Consider the following 19,179-nt stretch of genomic DNA (forward strand, 5'->3'; position numbering starts at 1 on the left):
ACTCATCCACATATCATCTAGGCCCCACCCAGCCATGGGTCCCAAGACCAGAACTGATCCACTGTTGTTTTCCATTTCCCAGCAAGTACTCTGTGCTCAGAGACTAGATCACAGAGCAGAACAGAATCACCCATTTCATATCGACACAAAATGAAGATTTGGGGTAAGGTGAACACACCAACTGTGTCAACATCAGAAAGTCCACATAATTACCTTAGTCTGAGTCCTGTATAATCCCTCAGATTAAGCATAAAGGGTGAGCAGGCGAAGCGTAACAATGTACACCCTGAAGCCCATGATTTCAGTTCTCTCAGTTCTCTCTTTATGCCTCTGCATCACCAGCCACAGGCAAACTTTCAAGACTGGTTTGACTGAAAAAAGTGGCTGTAAGAAAATTACTTTTTGACATCAGGTTGTCCACATGCGAGAGGAATTTCAGAAGGTGTTTGAGCATCACCAGCTGGTGTGCTTCAGAATCTTCAGAAAATTACAAACAAAAAGAAATGGGGTGGATTGGTGAAGAACATAAATGTCTGGATGAAAATCTGAGCCATTCAGTAGGTAGGGTATGCTCAAGGTTACACATTTAAATGGACATACCTTTAAACAAAGAATCTTGCTCCTAGTTATCATGTACATAATAAACACATGTTCCCAGTGTTTTACCTTTATAGGCAAGTAGTATCTGAAATGCAATGCCATTTTATTGCTTGTATGTTCATTTACTGTACTAGACCTAGACAACCGTTCCCAGAGAAGATACGGTTTAACCAACCTGAGATATACAAACCTGGAGTAAGGTTTTGTATACACAACAAAGAATGGAGATCTATACCCAAAACAATAAAGCTGTTTCAGAAAGAAGATTATATTTTATTACTTCTGAAGATATATGCTGGCTATAGAGTGAAAAGATTGAAGGATGATTCTTGTGTAATTTGGGTTTAAGGTGATTGTAGCCATATTAGTATAGTTGCAACAACACAGTTGAGCCTACATGCATACACATGGTTGCCCGTACAAAGCTATGTACCCATCCAGCTCATTACTAAAGATAATGTTCTGTGAAATAATGGCTAGCACACAAACGAAAATGTTTGCCTAGACTGATTTCCCCCGCTAAAGCTCACAGTGTCTTCCTGGCACTTTAAACAGCATAGGAATATAAGATGACGAGCCGGCAACTCATTCTCCCAATAAAAGTACTTTATTCATAAAGGGTACAGTGTGCAAGTTACAGCAGCTTACGCGTTTTGGTAAAAAAAACAAAAAACAAAAAAAACCCCTTATTCATAGCCCCAAAATGCATAAGCTGCTGTAACTTGCACACTGTACCCTTTATGAATGAAGTACTTTTATCGGGAGAATGAGTTTCCGGCTCTTCATCTTATACTCCTATGCAGAAATAAAAAAAACAAACAACAAAAAACACACAAAGTATACATACAACTTACAAAAACAAGAGAGCTTGTTAGGAATCGTTAACACAGGCGTGCTATAGCATACGCCTGTGTGAGAGCTGCATTTGTTCACTGAGATGCATGTATTCCATGCATCCCTGTGCAGGCAGTCCCATTCATTTCAACTGGAATGCAGCAGCTGCACAGACACAGCCTTTGTTTCCATTTTGACAGCTGTACAGGTACACGGCATCAAATGCAGACAGTTTGTGTTCAGGGTTATGCACCCACATAAGTGTCAAATTGGGGGCAGCGGCTGTGTCCGTACAGCTGCTACCTACCAAAAGAAATGAATAGGGCTGCCTGTACCAGGGGCGGACTGACCATTTGGAAACTCAGGCACTGCCCAAGGGCCCGGGGTCAGTAGGGGGCCCTATGATATGCCCCTGGTACCTTTTTCATAGGCTTTTTTGAGTTTGGGCAAGGACACAGGGGCCCCATGATCCCCTATTGCCCGGGGGCCCCATGAGTTGTCAGTCCGCCCCTGGCCTGTACAGGGATGCATGGAATTATAAAGAGGTTTGAATATAGCTGGAGTGTACTGATACAGGTTCATGCATTCTGGTAAACCAGTACTAAAGTCTAAGTGATTTTTCGTGAATACATTCCCTGCATCCTCCCTAAATGCTTACCTGGCTCATTGTCACCGCTGCCTGCTCCAGAGTCAGTCCTCTCACTTTCTGGTTTCACAATTGACACCTAGGCTCCTGCTGCTGTTAGTCACATTCCTGTGAGGAGAGAGCAGGGTTTTCCATTGCTGTGTGACTCTATAGATGGACAGAGCTCACCACGGGACTCAACGGGAACATGCATGCTTGGGCACCTCCCCAGCACCCCACACTGCCTGAAGTTTGACAACAAGCAGCTGGGTGTATTTTACAGTGTACCTAGAGTTCTGCTTTAACACATACACTCCACATCTTTGGCAACTAAATACACATTTAAAATACTTACCGATATGTAATTCTGTTGAGTGCGTGCTATAAAATTAGAGAGGCCCTGTTACATGGGACAGAACGGTTTTCTTTAGCCAGTAGATGGCACACGCTGTTCTTTTTTTATTTTTTTCCCTAATTTATTTACAGCTTGATGAACACAAAATCCTGTTTACAAACCTCAGTAGTACAAAGTAACATTTACACAGTTGAATAGAGCACAAAATGCATCCTAGTGGCTCATCCCTTATCTGAAGGTTCCGTTTTCCGATAAAGCCAGCTACAAGGCAGGCCGTTTCTGCTGTCCTTTTGCTCTCTCTAACCCAGAGTGCTCTGGGAACCCTTTGTTAGCTATGAACATTTTTTTCTACAACAAATATGGTATACACAGAATAAAACTACAGATATTAAACATATAGTATTATGGGTTTTTTTTTTTTAAGTATACAAAAAGCTACAATAAAATAGCTTCAAAACACTGTAGTGTCTGTTTAACACTGTAGAGCTGGGAAGTGACTGTTGTGGCAATTGGAAGTATGGACTGACCTCTCGATCACATATTACACAGTGCATAAAAATTTGATTTCACCTTTACAAAATACACAGTAGCCTGATAAGAAAAATAGAGCTTGGAAGGTCAATGAACAACCCCCCCTTCCCCTGCTCTTAGCTAAAATTTACCTATTGCCAATCAGCCAGCATGCTTGAATAAAGGACAAGGCGCTAAGCAATGAAGACAAAGTAGCAATGTTTAGAGAACTAAAATGTATTGTATGAGTAATAACATTATTATATCTAGCTAGAGATAAAAGTGTATTTCACAACCGATTACACAGGGTTAGCTCCGCTTTCTGCACCTAAATGACATAATAATATTAATTTTGCCATGTTAGTGAAAACAATTCCGAGAAGACATAAAGCAAAAAATGAAATTCAAAGCTACCCTGAACAGGTTCACAAACTGCAGGTTCTACAGAAGGATCAAACAGCATTTGTAAGGCAAAGAAACGACTGACAATGACTCATTTATAAACGGGCTTTGAACACCCTAACATTTTTAGATAAATGAAGGAAGGCATGATAGCAATCTATTATCCTCTGAAGTGAATGCTGGTGTTCAGCTTGTGTTTTTCTCAGACTATAAAATGGTGAAAATACTAAGGACACGCTTATCTTGGCTCCTAACCCTCATATGTCCTCAGCCTCAAGCTTCTTTACCAGTCAAGAAAGTCCATTGAACATGGCATATATGCTGATTCTGCATTGTACATGATAATGATGGTAAGGGGGTGGGCACACAACCGGCAAAAAGAAACAGCAGGGAGGACACTTTTAGGAGCAAGGAACAAAATAAAGTATGCCTGTCATACCCTCTAGACTAAAATTAGGATTTGAGCCTTATACGCTAGCCATATACGACTAGCAAAAGGCTCTGATGCCAAGTTAAAAGCTGAACTCCATGCAGAGCCTGCACTGCATTGGTTAACTGCTCGTTTTTATCTAGGGGATTAGAGAGCCGAGATATACTCACCTAATTCTTTGATCCTTCCAGTGGTCCCTGTGGCTCTGACACCACCCCGCAGTCTAGTGGTCTTGTGCGGTGGACTGTCCCTGATGTCATCACGCCTATAGACCGGCTGTGGACGTGAAGTTATAAGGAACAGTCCACCACTGGACATGGGGAGTGCAGCTTTTTTTCCCAAGAATCAGGTGAGTATAGGCTCTGTGTTCATCCCTAAACAAAATAAGCAGTTAACCCATGCAGTGCGGGTACAGCCCCACTGCCTGGGAAAAAAACATTTTGCCCAAAGTTTTGCTTCAAGTCTAGCTCCAATTGGCAGAACTTTGAGCCATGAGTGGCCTTGTTGGCACCATCCAGTTCAATGGGCTTCAAAAAAGGAAGAAGGATCGGGAGGAAAGTTGGCAGCCAAACAGCGCTTGTAACCAATTAGATGCAGTCACTGTTCAGATACTCTGACAGCCGCATGAGACACGATTGTCTGAATACGATAGCTGGTAGGAGAGATTCCTTCATCCTCATTGTTTATTGTGGATGGGAAAATCTATTGATTTCTCTTTCAGCTCATGGCACTGAACAGGAGAATTCTTAACATGTATGGCTAACTGAAGTATACAGAAGGGGTTGCTATCAGAGTTCTCTATTCCTCCTGCTGAACCTCATCTCATTCAAGTGCTTGGACTGGAGACAAAACAAGGGTCATCAAGCAGCAGTCTCCTTGCTAGCAACATTGACGGATGGTCACGGGGAGAAGTGGGTCCTGTCTGACCTTGCAGCTAGGCCTACAAAGCATGTAGGAATAAGGGACAATATACTACATGTACTTGTCCCCTGGAGGACAGACGACTGAAAAAAGGTGAGAGTTCTTCTTTAAAGCGGTGGGTGCAGAGTGCAGCTGCCTATAGAGATCAATGGATATATGCAGCTGTACGAGAATACACTGGCGCTTGCATAAACAGATGCATGTGTATGGATGTACCACCCTGGATGCAGACTGTCTGCGTCCAGTGGTGCATGTCTGTACACAAGCATGTGTTAACATAAGTACCAGTATATACAGTTGTACTGTCCTTGACTTCTTTGGGTGGCTGTATGCAACACTTATACCCAGGTGGAAAAATACACCCAAATTTTAAGTTGTATGGTCTCAGGCACCCATGTGCGTAAGGCCATACTTAAATCCATCACTTGCAAAAACACATAAAAAAAAAATATTGTTGTAGTGTTTAGAAAAGTATCATAGGATATAGCTAGCGGTAATTAAATGTTCTCCATATTGTATTCTGCCGTCAGTACCTTGTGTTATGTGATTTGTTGTCAATCTGGCCTTTGGTTTCCTACATAACACATCCTGTTATCACTGACATACAGGCCTCTGCTCTCTGGCAGTGCCATTGCCTGATAAAAATGAAGCCGCTTTGGACAAACCAATCTTTATTTGCAACAAGAAGGGACATTGTACATGAAACACTCCAAAGACAAAAGCCAATACAAATGTGAGGTGTGTATTGTGGCTGGCGGAGGAATGGAGATCTTGGGTGCACCTGTAAGTAGAGAGCTTCATTCAGTGCATCAGAGCAGATCATGATGAAAGGCAGGGAGGCCGTCTGCTCGCCCCATAAAGGGAGTCACCACTTTGATCTGCAGGTGTGACTATGGAAAAGGAGGACTGATGAAAGCCGAGGGTACAGGGGAGTGACATTTTCATGTTACTACCAATAAAATCCAAATACTTAAGTAAATATATTGCATGCCATTTGTTTAGAGCATACTCTATTTCTTGGATTACCAACTCTGTAACATTATTATATATTTGTATCTGGTAACCAGCAATAAAGGGGATGGCAAAAAGCTAGCTAAAAGTTGGAAAGCTAAAAAAAAAAAAATGAATTTTTGGATACCAAGAGGGCATGCTGGGATCTGTAGCTCCTAAATATCTGGATAGCTAACAACATCATCCCAAGTGGTGGTTGTTGATGCCATGTGGCTTTTGGCTATTTTTGTCTCTTTGTCATCGTTTGCAATAACCCCTAACAAGTGTTCAGTATCACCTATAAACTTAAAGTATAACAAAAAAAAAAAAAAAAAAAAAGTTTTTCCTTTTTAAACAGAATGGATTTGGATTAGAACTCCTGTCAGTTTTTACTGTGGTCTGTGCCCCCATTAGGGAGACTCACCCTCTCTATTTGTCCTGTTTACCAAAATCATTGAAAGTAAAAGAAAATCCCAAAGCTTGGGCTGTCCCCAGAAAAGTAATAGGAGGGGAAATCTGCCAATGACCTGGGGGTCCCCAAGAAATTTCCTTAATTTGCAGGGATTTCCTCTCACTTCCTGTTAGGCTAAAGGACCGGAAGTGAAGGGAAATCTCTGTAACTGGACACAGATGACAGAAAAAAAAAACAAAGTTGGCAGGGGTTCTAACCCTCCCTTACTCTATCCAAAATGGAAAACAAGAGTCTTTTATTTTAAAGACAGACAATGTAGATGGATTTGGAATAATATAAAACATTTCTGCTTTACCAGCCTGAATGATAAGCACAAGATCACAGCAAAAGAGTTGATCTACTATTCTCTGACACTTACTCAGGTAGAAGGGAAAGTACTGTCCACGAGAAGAGGCCGGGGGTTAGTCTGCACTGGGCTGGTTGTTATTCACTGGCAGCATACCTGGCTCCTTCTTTGGGTCAGTGTCCCAAGAGATATATAAAAAAAAAATGCCACATTTGTAGCCATGCAGCCATTTTTTATGGGTCTGAATACACAATATTGTGATCTATAGGACAATACACACAGCTGCATGAAGATCCATAATGCTGCAATCTGTTCAGAGCCATAGAAAATTTTACATTTGACTGCAGTAATTTACACATATATGCAAGTGCATATGAGCATATATACATAAACAATGACAGCTAGAAGAGGATGAACAAGAATCCTATTCACATATGCAAGTTTACGCTCACATACACAAGGTCTTTACAGACCATATCTTGCGTTTTTTACTCGGGATCCTTTTGCCAGTCTCTGCCAGCAAGATCCTGCATATAAAAATCAGTAAATTATTACATTAATTTACAAAAGGCCTAATCTCTATTTTCCTAGCTACTCAGGATGGGCACTCTTAGCGGATGTTTTCCTGTGCCAGGCAGCCCTGTGCCAAGTCTCCTGTTGCACATGCGTACTTGCAGCTAGAATAAATGATATTATCACACTTTAATTCACAATGTCACCACCTACCAGTACAGCACCCTAGTGGTGGCAGTCCCATAAAACTACCTGTATGACATTTTTAATGTGGACCTAGTAGTAAAATGCATAGTCTGTCTATTAAATTAGGGACCCTTTCCCTGTAAAAACCACTATAGTTTATATGGGCAAAATTGAATATGTAAGGAAAATAGGATATATACTTAACTTATCCCCATCTTTCACCCACAGCACTTAGGAAGGGGGATGTCATAATCCTCCTGGCTAGATCTTGGGAACAAGTATCGCTAATAGTTCATGGAAATGCTCTTGCACTGGGCTGGAATGTCTGCTTATGAGATTTGGGGTAATTTTCCCCTAGGAGACTCAACAGAGAACCAGAAATAGAACTTCAGTAAAACAAAGCAAAGAAATTCCCAAAATCTTGATCCCATCACAGTCCCTCTAACAACAGAGCCCTCATCAAAGTCCGTCTTTACATCAGGGTCCCAATCACAGTCCGTTACAACAAACCCCTCATCAAAGTCCATCTTTACCTCAGGGTCACCCTTACAGAGTCCTCATCAAAGACCCCCTTAGTGCAAGGTGTTCTCATCCTAGATATTAAGCTCCAAGGAGCAGGGCCATCGAACCCCTCGTGTATTGTATTGTTACTGTACTGTCTCCCATTATAATGTACAGCGCTGAGCAAACTGTTGGTGCTATATAAATATTGTATAATAATAATCTGAACCCCCCTTACATCAGAAATCCATCAGAGTCTAGCCTTACCTCACAGCATGCCCTGGAGCCTTGAGAGACCGAAACATGGCTGTAGCAGCAGAAAAGGGTGGAGTAGGTCTGGGCAGAGGAAGGGTGTCCTCCTGTAAATGCCGAGGCAAGCACATGGTTGCCAGGACTGCCTGTGTACTAACAGCCAACCAACGATGCTGCAATGACAGGAAAGTTGGGGGAACATGCACTGGTGTTGGGTGGAGGAACTGTGGGGTTGGGAGTAATGGAGACCATAGACTGACCTGAAAACCCATGGGAGACTTTTGTTAGAGGACACTGATCCTAGCTGCGGGCCGGATAAAATCTTGTAGCCAGGTCGCATTTGGCCCACCAGCTGTAGTTTGGAGACCCCTATTATAAACTACAGTAATTTATACAGGATGAAGGGACCCTAATCTAATAAGCAGGCCTTGCATTTTGCTGCAAGATCTGCTTTAAATTGCATTGGCCCATGAGAGCATGGCGCTGTAATACGCACATCATTCTGATTTACGTATGTGGATAACGTTGTTGAAAAGTTTTTGAACTTATTCAGCACTTCTATTTTCCTTCGCAGCCCTCATCAGAATGGAAATACTTATACTTTTATCACTACAATTATCATGCATGGAATAGTTTTCATGTAAGTGTTCCACAGAACGTGTCAGACATCCATAATAACTGGCTATTCATCATCCAGGAAGAGGATTCCTGACAACCATCATCAGTTGTGACCAAGTATACATAGTGAAAGGTTAGAATGAGGTGGATAAGTCTTGTACATGTGAACGTCACATGTTATTGTTGTATCTCTGCAATCTGGATACCCAGAATAATCTGATTTGTGAGGCATACTTGGGAATGGGGCTGTGTGTAATTACATGCGGGAACCAGCGGGGGAGCCCGGGGATTACCTGCAGGAGGCAGCCCCATTGAAAGCAATGGGAGGATGACAGCTCCTGCAACTAATCGCAGCCGCTCGTCTGAAATCGCTCATAGAGTGGCTAAAGAAATGGATTTTATTGTTTTCAGTTACAGAAGATTTCTGTCAGTTTCTTTCCCAAGTGATGTTAGAGATGGGAAGGGTTAGAACATTAGTCTTGTTTTTATGACAGTTTTCCTCCCCAGTGGAGAGATTTCCTTCAGTTTGTGTTTGACCAATGAGACACAAGAATTAAAAACCTCCCCAATGTGGAGTCAGCAAGAAATCTTGTCAAAAGTTCTATCTTTTGTAAAGCTGTCTAAAATCAAATAAAATAAATTTCAGCTAGACTTACAATTTCATATAAACATGTGGTTGGCAGAACAGTGGCTTAGTTGTTAGCACTTATGCCTTGCAGCACTGGGGTCCTTGGTTCAAACATTGGCCAAGATTCTATCTGATGGAGTTTGCATGTCCTCCCTGTTCTTCATGGTTTCCTCTGGGTACTCCGATTTCCTCCCACACTCCAAACACATGCTGGTGGGTTAATCGGCTCCTGTCTAAATTGGCCTTAGTATGAGTCTAATTGGCTATGCTCATGTTTTATCACATTCTGCATGCTGGTCCCAAACTGAGAAATTGGGAGGACTGAGGGAAAAATTTGTATTATAAATAAAAAAAATAAAAATAAAAAATTTGCAGGAAAATTCTTTGAATAAAGTCTCTTAGAAATGGTGCACAGGAAGCTGGCTGATAAAAGTGCAGAGAATCGGATACAACTGTGAAAATTGGATATGCACACATGTTATTACATTCTGCTCACCATTCCCAAACCAAGCAATTGGGAATGGCAACCTACTTCACAAAAAAAAAAATATATAATAATATAAATATCTGAAAATGTTCTTAATTGTATTAGATATGGTGCCCAGAGATGCCCCACGGTCGAGCTGCGCCTTTGCTGCGCCCCCAACTGCTACCCCCTTTAGCAGCAGCAGCTTCGGATGTACACATGCTGCAGCCTCAAATGCTTTGCTTCGCAGCCACAGCAGGAATTATACCCCCCGTTGCTATGTTCCCCAAACATGACACATTCAAGTGAATGGGGACTCTCAGCAAGCACTCAACAACCATGCACAATGTGCTAGTGAACTGACCAAGGGGTTAAAGCAGGCGTCAAGGAGGTGACAACAGCTCCTCACTGCTTGTCAAATGCTCTCTGAAGAGACACAAACCACTCTTCAGAGACCAAAGCTTGTGTGAACAACCCCCTACACTCAAAAGAATTTGTATTTCTGTCTATCCAGTCCCGGATTTACACAGCTCTGCCACACTGAACAATTCTGTCTGAAAGGACAGAATTGATTTTTCTCTGCTGCAAGAACACCGTACCTGTGTCTGGACAGTGAAAGGAGAAGCAGCAGGCTGATGAGCTCATCTCAGTCACTCTGTCCTCACCACTTACCAGCATGTCCCTTTTTCATACATGACTGTTACAGCACAGTTAATTGCACCTTTTTCTGCTTCCTCCCCTACTAGTCTGAGCTCTGTAACAATGTTATTTAAGTGTTACTAAACCCACAACAGTAAAATCAATCTGTATTTGTAGTAAAGCATGCTTATCTCCTAGATTGTAAGCTCCAAAGAGCAGGGCCCTCAATCCCCTCATGTTTTGCATTGTATCGGTATTGTTCTGTCACATGTTCTGTCCCCCTTTGTAATGTACAGCGCTGAGCGAACTATTGGCGCTTTATAAATACTGTATAATAATAATTAATTATAATTAATATATAATTAATAATAATTATACTCACTGTAGAACCTAAGGGGTTCATCCTCCGTACTGTGTAAAAAGGCTGTTTGATCCTGTCTTCTCTGATCTCCCCCTTCCTCTACTGTCCCCAATCCATATGCCTTGGGGACAGAGCCTTGGGGCAAGCTGCACATGCTCAGTATGCGGTGTATTGCTAGAGAGTTTTTTTTTTTTGGAGAGTGCATGCGATCAGCAAAAGGCTAATCAGCACATCCAGACAGAGGGGTCAGGGGTCCTGCAGCCTCATAGGACAGTAAGGGGGAGAATGAAAACTCCTCCTACAAGCTTTAACCAGTGCTCTGCTGGACACTGATAGGAGTCACTGCTATAAGACTGCTATAACTGTTGAGAAGAAAAGGTATTTAGCAGTTTATATTTACAAAAATAATTGCATTTCCGTGTACTGTGTACTGCGGGAGAGCAGATCTAGTGAATGAAGGGTCCGGAGTTTAGTAACACTTTAAAGTGATTTTAAAGGCTTATTTTTTAAAGAAAAAAATAACAAACATGTCTATACTTACCTGCTGTGTGCAGTGTTTTTTCACAGAGAAGCCTGGATCTTCCTCTTCTCGGGTCCTTCACTGGCACGCCTGTCCCCTTCCTCTTGTTGTGTGTCCCCACAGCAAGCAGCTTGCTATGGGGACACCTGCTGCTCCATGTGTCCATTCACACACAGAGCCATGGCTAAGCCCTGGCTCTCCTCTCTTTTCATTGGCTCACTGGCTGTGATTGACAACAGTGGGAGCCAATGGCTCCTGCTTCTGTCTCAGCCAAAAGAGAAGAGGGAGTCCCTGGACAGCTGATACTCCAGTACACATCGCTGGATCGAGAGGGGGCGGGATGCTACACAGAGGTTTTTTTAGCTTCATGCATAGAATGCAGTGACTTACCGGGTAGGAACATGAGGATAGTAGAGATCAATGATAGTACCCTAATCAATGTTCCCACTACAGTCTGCTGGTGTTCGAGGGCCACACATGATGTACCAAGGGGCTGCATGAAGCCCCTGGGTCACAGGTTGGACACCAGGGACCTAGAGCGACACCTCCAACCTAGCACAAACATTGGGATAAAATATGTTTGAAGACATCCATTCCTACGTGCTTGTTTCAGTCCAGTGACTTACCGGGTAGTAAAGCCAGGATCAGGACCGTCCCTGAAACTATAAAATCAATTGCATAATGGTAGCTCCCAAATTTCTGTCCTTCAAGATTCACTTCAAGCATTTTCTGCTGAGAAAAGATGTAACAAGCTACCTAAAGGTATACTAAAAAGAAGAAATATTACTACTTGTTCATCACAAACCTATAGAAACACTCATTTTCTCCAACTGACAAAGAAGAGCAAACGATCTCCCTTGGCTTTGTGGAGTAAAGATCAGCTCATAGGAATGTCAGGAATTCCACCCTGCGCCTGGCTCTACCAACCACTCCAAAGACGGACAAGTGGATAAGAGTGGAGCCATTTCTCAATGTTCAAACACCTGCCAAGCTCCACCTTCATTCCCCAAATGTAATTTTTTAAGTGAACTGCCCTGCTATCCTGGAAATAGAGGGCTTATATGGCCTGAAATGATCTGACAGCATATCTCCTTTAAGCCCAACTGAGGCACAAGAATAAAATACCCCTCACCCTGCCAAGGTAAATGTTCATTAAATCTAAGACCGGGGAAATGAGGTGTAAAGCTGGCCAAAGCCTAGTAGATTTTCAAACGAATGTCCATACAAATATTCCTACAAACATTTGTACCAAAATCCCTTTGACATTCATTGACTGGACAAATGTTGTTCAGCATTGGATTTTGGAAAGCATGTCATGTCCCGAAAGTAAACCACATACATTGTCAGGCTAGGTCCACATCTCTGCAGCTGGGGAACAGGCGCCAAAAAAAAAAAAAAAAAAAAAAAAAAAAAAAAAAAAAAAAAAAAAAAAATCGCATGCATTCCTGACCTGCAGAAAAACGTACTGCACTTTAGTAGATGTGCAAGGGTTCCATTATTTCTGAATGCATCGGCACCTGCAGTGTGTTTTCAACCGTTCTAAACCACACGGTGCCACAGCACCATGTTATTTGGTGCGGCACGATTTAAAAAAGGGTCTAGGACTTCTTTGCCTGCTTTTCTTATGGGTAGCAAAGTGCACTAAAATGCTTGGGCTACTCTGCCCGTAACGTGCGCACAAACATGCACACACATATGTGAAGCAGGCTTTACAAATTTGTTCATTCATGAAAAATTGACATCCTGCTCTTTTGAATTTTCTCATCACTGTGGTTGAAAATGAATGTTGATTTGACCCCACTAATGATTAGAAAATTGAATGACCATTCATAAAATGAAACATTTTGAACAAAATTCTACTAGTGTATGCTCAGGTTAATACTTACCTTATTTGTGACTCTGGTAGGTTCGCTCCATCTGTACAGTTGCTCCCCTGCAACTACCTCTTTAGGTCCCGCTGCACATGGAACATTTAGGTTCTGTGCATGCAATCTGAGTAGTTTAGTGGGACCAACAGGCACAGATGCAGAGAGTATATAGCAGGCTAAAGTGAACGGATTGTGGGGAGCCACTGTCCCTGTCATCAGAACACACTGATCAGTGCTGCTGGCTATAGCCTGCAGCACTGATAATTCGAGAACACCCCAAAAGGCTGGTTATACAGAAGCCAATCCGTAGATAGACTTCTGTACAACCATCCTGCCAGCATACATGGATCAAAATTCGGCCAGTCCCTACTGAACCAGCTGAGTTTCAAGCCATGTATGGCCGCCTTAACAGATTCCTCCATCTACACAGACAGGGTGGATGGAGGAATCCCCCTGCCAAGACATTGTAGTCTGACAGTGGCATCTACCACTTTCAGAATACAATGAGAAGTGGGTACAGCTGCTAATCGATGCAACATTTTCCAGCATGTCCCTTCAACAGAAGTGCAGTAAACAACTAATTTTCCATCAAGCAGGGGAGCCCACACACTCATCGAAATTTGAATGATCCAGCAGCATTTTGATCAGTGTATGGAAAACTTTAAAGAAAACACGTACTCAAAGAGGTATAGAGACTTCCATTGCTGACCTTTTGAAAACATTAAATGACTTGACTGTCATGCCGACTGTCACTGACCTCAAACAAGTATTTAGGTTAGAAGTTCTGATTTTTAATCAGTGTTTTTTCCCTAGAAGTATTCAAGTATTTCATTTCACATGGCGTATGGGAGGGTTAGAAACCCTGTCAGCTTTATTTTTGCCATTTGTGTCCCATTGGGAAGATTTCTCTTTACTTCCTGTCCCAGAGACACAAAAGGAAGTAAGAGGAAATTCCTCTAAACTGAGGGAATACCTGGTTGTCACCATAAATAGTCCCTATTGGAGGATTTCCCCTCTATTCCTGTTCTGGTGACAACCAAAATTTGGGATTATCTTTCACTCTCAATGATAGCTGTAAACGGCACTAAGAGTGGCTGAATCTCCAAAATGTATAGACAGAGATAAAGATTTGACAGTTTCTAATCCCTCTCTGCTCTATCCAAAACTAGAGAAAAGTGTTGACTATAGTTATATTTTAAAGATACCACAGTAGCTTTGTACTCATAGCACTGGGGTTCTGGGTTCAATGACATCAGACACACTACATACCTAGATTTAGTATGCCAGCTCTGCGTTTGTGTGGTTGTCCACTCCATTCTCCAGCTTAATGCTCCAATCCAAAATCATAGAAATATATTATATGTCTTTGCTATAGTCAAATAAAGGGACAGGATCATCTGTGAACAGGTATTGCCTTTCAAATGTAGAACTGACCATACGGTAAGGGGTCACGTTTGCCAAAAAAACTGATCCCGGATTCATTATTATCTGTGTGGTTTCTGTAGTCACATTTTGCTACAAAATTACAGCACACAAGATACATAAAATATTGAAAATATATAAAGAGTAACCAAGTAAGAGAAGCTGTATCATACCAGTGTTATTAATTGGCACGCCATCATATTCTGATATGAGACAGACAACATGTGCTGCACTTTCTCCGGGACACTAAGGTTTAGTTCACACTATTGAGACTCTAAAGTCGCATGATTTCCAGTGCAACTTAAATACAACTTATTACACTCTATGGCACTCAAGTTGCAAGAAAGTTGCATCAAAGTAGTGCAGGAACCTTTTTTAAAGAGGCTGCGACTTACAGGTGCCAATGAAATCAATGGGTTTCAACTTGTCATGCGACTTTATGTGTCGCAAGTTACATGACAAGTTGTACTTGTGTGAACCGAGTCCAAGGAGCATCTTTATGAAGCAATTAATCTGATGTTCACCACTCATTCACTGCAGGTGAATATTCCATATGTATGTGTATTAAATGACAGTGACTGATTCACCACCAGTGAGCATAGGTTGACACCAGCTTGCATAGGAATAAGCAGCATTTTACCATGCAGGATAATGTCACTGTTGGCTTCGGTAAAGAGCGGTGTGATGTGCATTTCATTCCACTCCTTACTTGATTTTTGTTAGTTTTCCTTTTTTTAACTTTATCTGAAGTGTTACATAATGACACTTCATTGATGTCACTGCTATGCAATGTGGTGCCATCCAACTTGCTGTGGAAAATTGCTATATTTGTCCACATTGCACTGCACATCACACCACTATTGTGGTGTGAACGGGTCACACAGAAAGCAATTGTTTTCTATGTGCCCTAGGGGTAATCTGTATTTACCCAGCGCAAAAAAATGCAGGTCACCACACACAGTGTGAATGAGGCCTGAATATTTTGTTAATGCCAGGCACAATTCTTTACAAATGTACCCCACACACATCTGTATAATAAACTCTGTCACTGATATAGGTTAATACTTCACACTTTCTGATGCGTGTAATCTTTGTTTATTACAATTTTCACATTTTACAAAAGTCAAGTACAAAAAAAAAAGTCAAGTAAAAAAAAACAATTAACAGTACAAAGGCGTACAGAACCTGTAGACAATATGCTGTACAGTGGAGATAAATGAGAGTCAGCATACTATACGAATCATTGATATTTCATGTCTCATCTAGTCCTGTCCAGTGATATTTATTGTTTACACAGTGACACTGGAGTTTTGTTCTAGTGCGGAGTTCAGCTACATTATCTATATTAGCAGCCATAGTGGTGACGAGAATTGCACAGCTGCAGGCTCATTCTAGATATATAACTTCACATCATATCACGTAGTTGCTTGGTATAGCTCTCATTTGGGGGATCCCTTGGATTGCCCTGGGCAGCAGACCCCAATCATGCAGGCTATCTTATTAGCAGACAGTCTATATTATATGTCACCATTCACTGTACAAACCAAATGATATACAATGGGCCAACACAGCCCCTGGTCACCAGCTGTCGTAAAGTTACAACCTGTCAGAGCAAGAAAGAACAGAACACCAACGAAGAATTATTTAGTGTGGAAGCTGCAGACTTCACAACCTGCCATAACACCTGGGAGTCAGATGGGACATCCATGTATTCAGAGGACTTTTCTCATGTTTGTGACCAGCTGTATCATGCAGCATGTCATACTGATAGTAAGCCATAGGAAACCACTACGGGAGTTACACAGAGTGTCCCTAAGGTCTGGACACACAGGCAAAATGCATAATGAGAAAAAAAAAACAAAAACATAGTGATATTTCCCATGTGTCCAGACTTTAGGGACACCCTGTACAGTAGACTATACAGAGTCCCTGGGAAGTAATCCTAATACAAGTGGACAAAGTGAGACTTCTAGGGATCAGCCTGGAACGGAGTGCTGGGATACACAGGTAATCATTCAGGGATATCTTCTATTCTACTGGATTCCAATCCAGATTGTTGGTACAGAGCCAAATCATTAAACTGACCAAACTGCATGGAAAAAAAACACCCTCCACCATCTGACATCTGTGGGTCTCTGGCTTCTCCAAAGTGTTTCTGCTAATCCTAGCCCTGTGATTTTAGTCATCTTAGATTGGTTTGTAATTTGCTACACTATTCTACTGTACTCTGGTACTTTCTTTGTGCATTTCGGCATATGTCTGCTACTGATTCCCACTACCTGCAGCAGCTCCTGGCTGCCTCCAATTTATACTACCTAATGCTGCAGGTGCTCCTGGCTGCCTCTGGCTCACAATATTTGCAACTTCTCCTGGCTGCCTCTGGTTTACTCTACCTCCGACTTGCTCTACCTACAGTTCCTCCTGGCAACCTACGGCTTGCGCTACCCGCAGTCGCTGATGGCGACCTACGGCTTGCGCTACCCGCAGTCGCTGATGGCGACCTACGGCTTGCGCTACCCGCAGTCGCTGATGGCGACCTACGGCTTGCGCTACCCGCAGTCGCTGATGGCGACCTACGGCTTGCGCTACCCGCAGTCGCTGATGGCGACCTACGGCTTGCGCTACCCGCAGTCGCTGATGGCGACCTACGGCTTGCGCTACCCGCAGTCGCTGATGGCGACCTACGGCTTGCGCTACCCGCAGTCGCTGATGGCGACCTACGGCTTGCGCTACCCGCAGTCGCTGATGGCGACCTACGGCTTGCTCTACCCGCAGTCGCTGATGGCGACCTACGGCTTGCGCTACCCGCAGTCGCTGATGGCGACCTACGGCTTGCGCTACCCGCAGTCGCTGATGGCGACCTACGGCTTGCTCTACCCGCAGTCGCTGATGGCGACCTACGGCTTGCTCTACCCGCAGTCGCTGATAGCGTTCTCCAGCTCACATTACTTGCAGTTGCTGCCGGCTGCCTCTAGTTTGTACTACCTGTGGCTGTTCATGGCTTACTCTGGCCCACACTAACTGCAGTTACTCCTGGCTGCCTCTGGCTTACTCTGCTACAGCTTCCCCTTCCAGCAGCAATGAGATTTCCTCCCCTATGACAGTCTAAGGTGATTCCAAATATTTACACCTGATTGAAGAATCCAAATCCAAAACACAGCATGCTAAGTCTACAATTGTTCCATAACATATTATCCAGAGAAGAATGTATAAACTACACAGCTGTGACCTCTAGATCTCAGAGAATATTGATGGTGACCTGTACTCTGTACTCTGATCACATCCCACCTTATCAGTGTACAACCAATCACAAAGTGTGTAGAAGTGACCACAACCATGATGTACATATATACTGACTGTCACCTGCTGTACTGCAGAATCATGGCAGGCTCACCAGTCACCACCAGCTCCTGTCACTGCAAGGTTACTCAGCCTGCTATCCTAAGTTTCCACATAAAGTCATTGCTTGCCCTTCCCCTCCATAGTATATGGAGGCGACATTCTTACCTGTGCTGAGTGTCTTTGTGTAGATCCCACACAATCTGTGAAGCTGGGTCGGATCTCTGTCCTAATGTCACTCCAGCTCCTCGGTCTAGCAGTGCAGATCAGCTGATCCTTCCCCCACCCTGCACTACCTTGGAATGAGCCAGGAAGCAACCTGCATGCATCATCCCACAGCGCTCTCATTGGCCGGCCCAGACCTCATGACCACGCCCATCCTACTACAGCCCTGTCACCTTCGCACTTCCCCAGCTCGGTGCCTCTGTGTGCAGGTAAGGGCGGGGCCAGGTGTCATCTGGAGGGTGATGTCATTCTCTGGAGAGCAGAGGTGTGTTAACCCTTCATCTCCGGGTACAACCACTGCCAGCATTTCCCTAACAAAACTGAATGATCCTGATGAATGTTATTGCCAGAGAGACTTGCAGCATAGCTGAGAACGTGTTCTATGGTCCTTTCATGGCTGCGAATACAGGGATCCAATGACAGAGAAATAAAGGCAAAACTCTTTTTATTTAGTTTTGGATAAAATGAAGAGAGATTAGATCCACTGTCAGGTTTTTATTGCTGTGCCACTATTAGGGAGATCCACCTGCTGAGTTTGTCCAGTTTACCATTACCAGAGTTAAAATAATACAAGATCCCAAATGTTGGGTTGTCACCAGAGTGATCATCAAGAGGAAATCTTCCAATGGGGACACTAGGTGTGCTGACAACCAGGGATTTCCTCTCACTTTCTGTTTTGGATATGGGGCAGGAAGTAAAGGGAAGTCTTCCCAATGGGACACAGCTGGCAAAAATAAAATCAGCAGGGGCTGCAACCCTCCATTGCGCTATCCAAAATGAAAAAAAAAAAAGCTTTCTACTTTGTTCATAGATATTTTGCTAAAACAAAATTGTGATAAAGAATGTATTACATTATTAAATAAGTACATAAATAATAATAATAAATAAATCATTTAAAGTGTTACTAAACCCTCAACAATAAAATCAGTCTGTATATGCAGTAAAGCATGCTTGTTATACTCACTGGGGAACCTAAGAGGTTAATCCTCTGCATTGTGTAAAAACACTGTTTAATCCTGTCTTCTCTGATCCTCCCCTTCTTCTACTGTCCCCAATTCATCTTCTGATAGAACAGAGCCTCAGGGGCAAGCTGCACATGCTCAGTTTGGTGTGTATTGCTAGAGAGTTTTTTTTTTAAATTTTGGGAGTGTGCATGTGATCAGCACAGGGACAATCAGCACTGTCCAGAGAGAGGGGGTCAGAGGTCTTGCAGTCT

The 19,179-nt window shown here is 42.8% G+C and overlaps 1 protein-coding gene across 3 annotated transcripts in view; it reads right to left on the minus strand.

The window, feature by feature from the left end:
• Nucleotides 1–19,179, minus strand: part of RASSF7 (Ras association domain family member 7) — a 106,349-nt gene that overhangs the window by 70,696 nt on the left and 16,474 nt on the right. For 2 of the 3 annotated variants that reach the window (XM_089653591.1, XM_089653593.1), the window contains exon 1: nt 17,907–18,054. The exons of the other annotated variant lie outside the window; for it this stretch is intronic. The gene's annotated coding sequence lies outside the window, so the exon portion shown is untranslated. Of the gene's footprint in view, nt 1–17,906; nt 18,055–19,179 lie in introns of those variants that run through there. 3 annotated transcript variants of the gene reach the window in all.

This window comes from Staurois parvus, unplaced genomic scaffold (assembly GCF_062004578.1).
Source record: "Staurois parvus isolate SC_StPar_1 unplaced genomic scaffold, SC_StPar_1.0 ptg000715l, whole genome shotgun sequence".
NCBI classification, from domain to species: Eukaryota; Metazoa; Chordata; class Amphibia; order Anura; family Ranidae; genus Staurois; species Staurois parvus.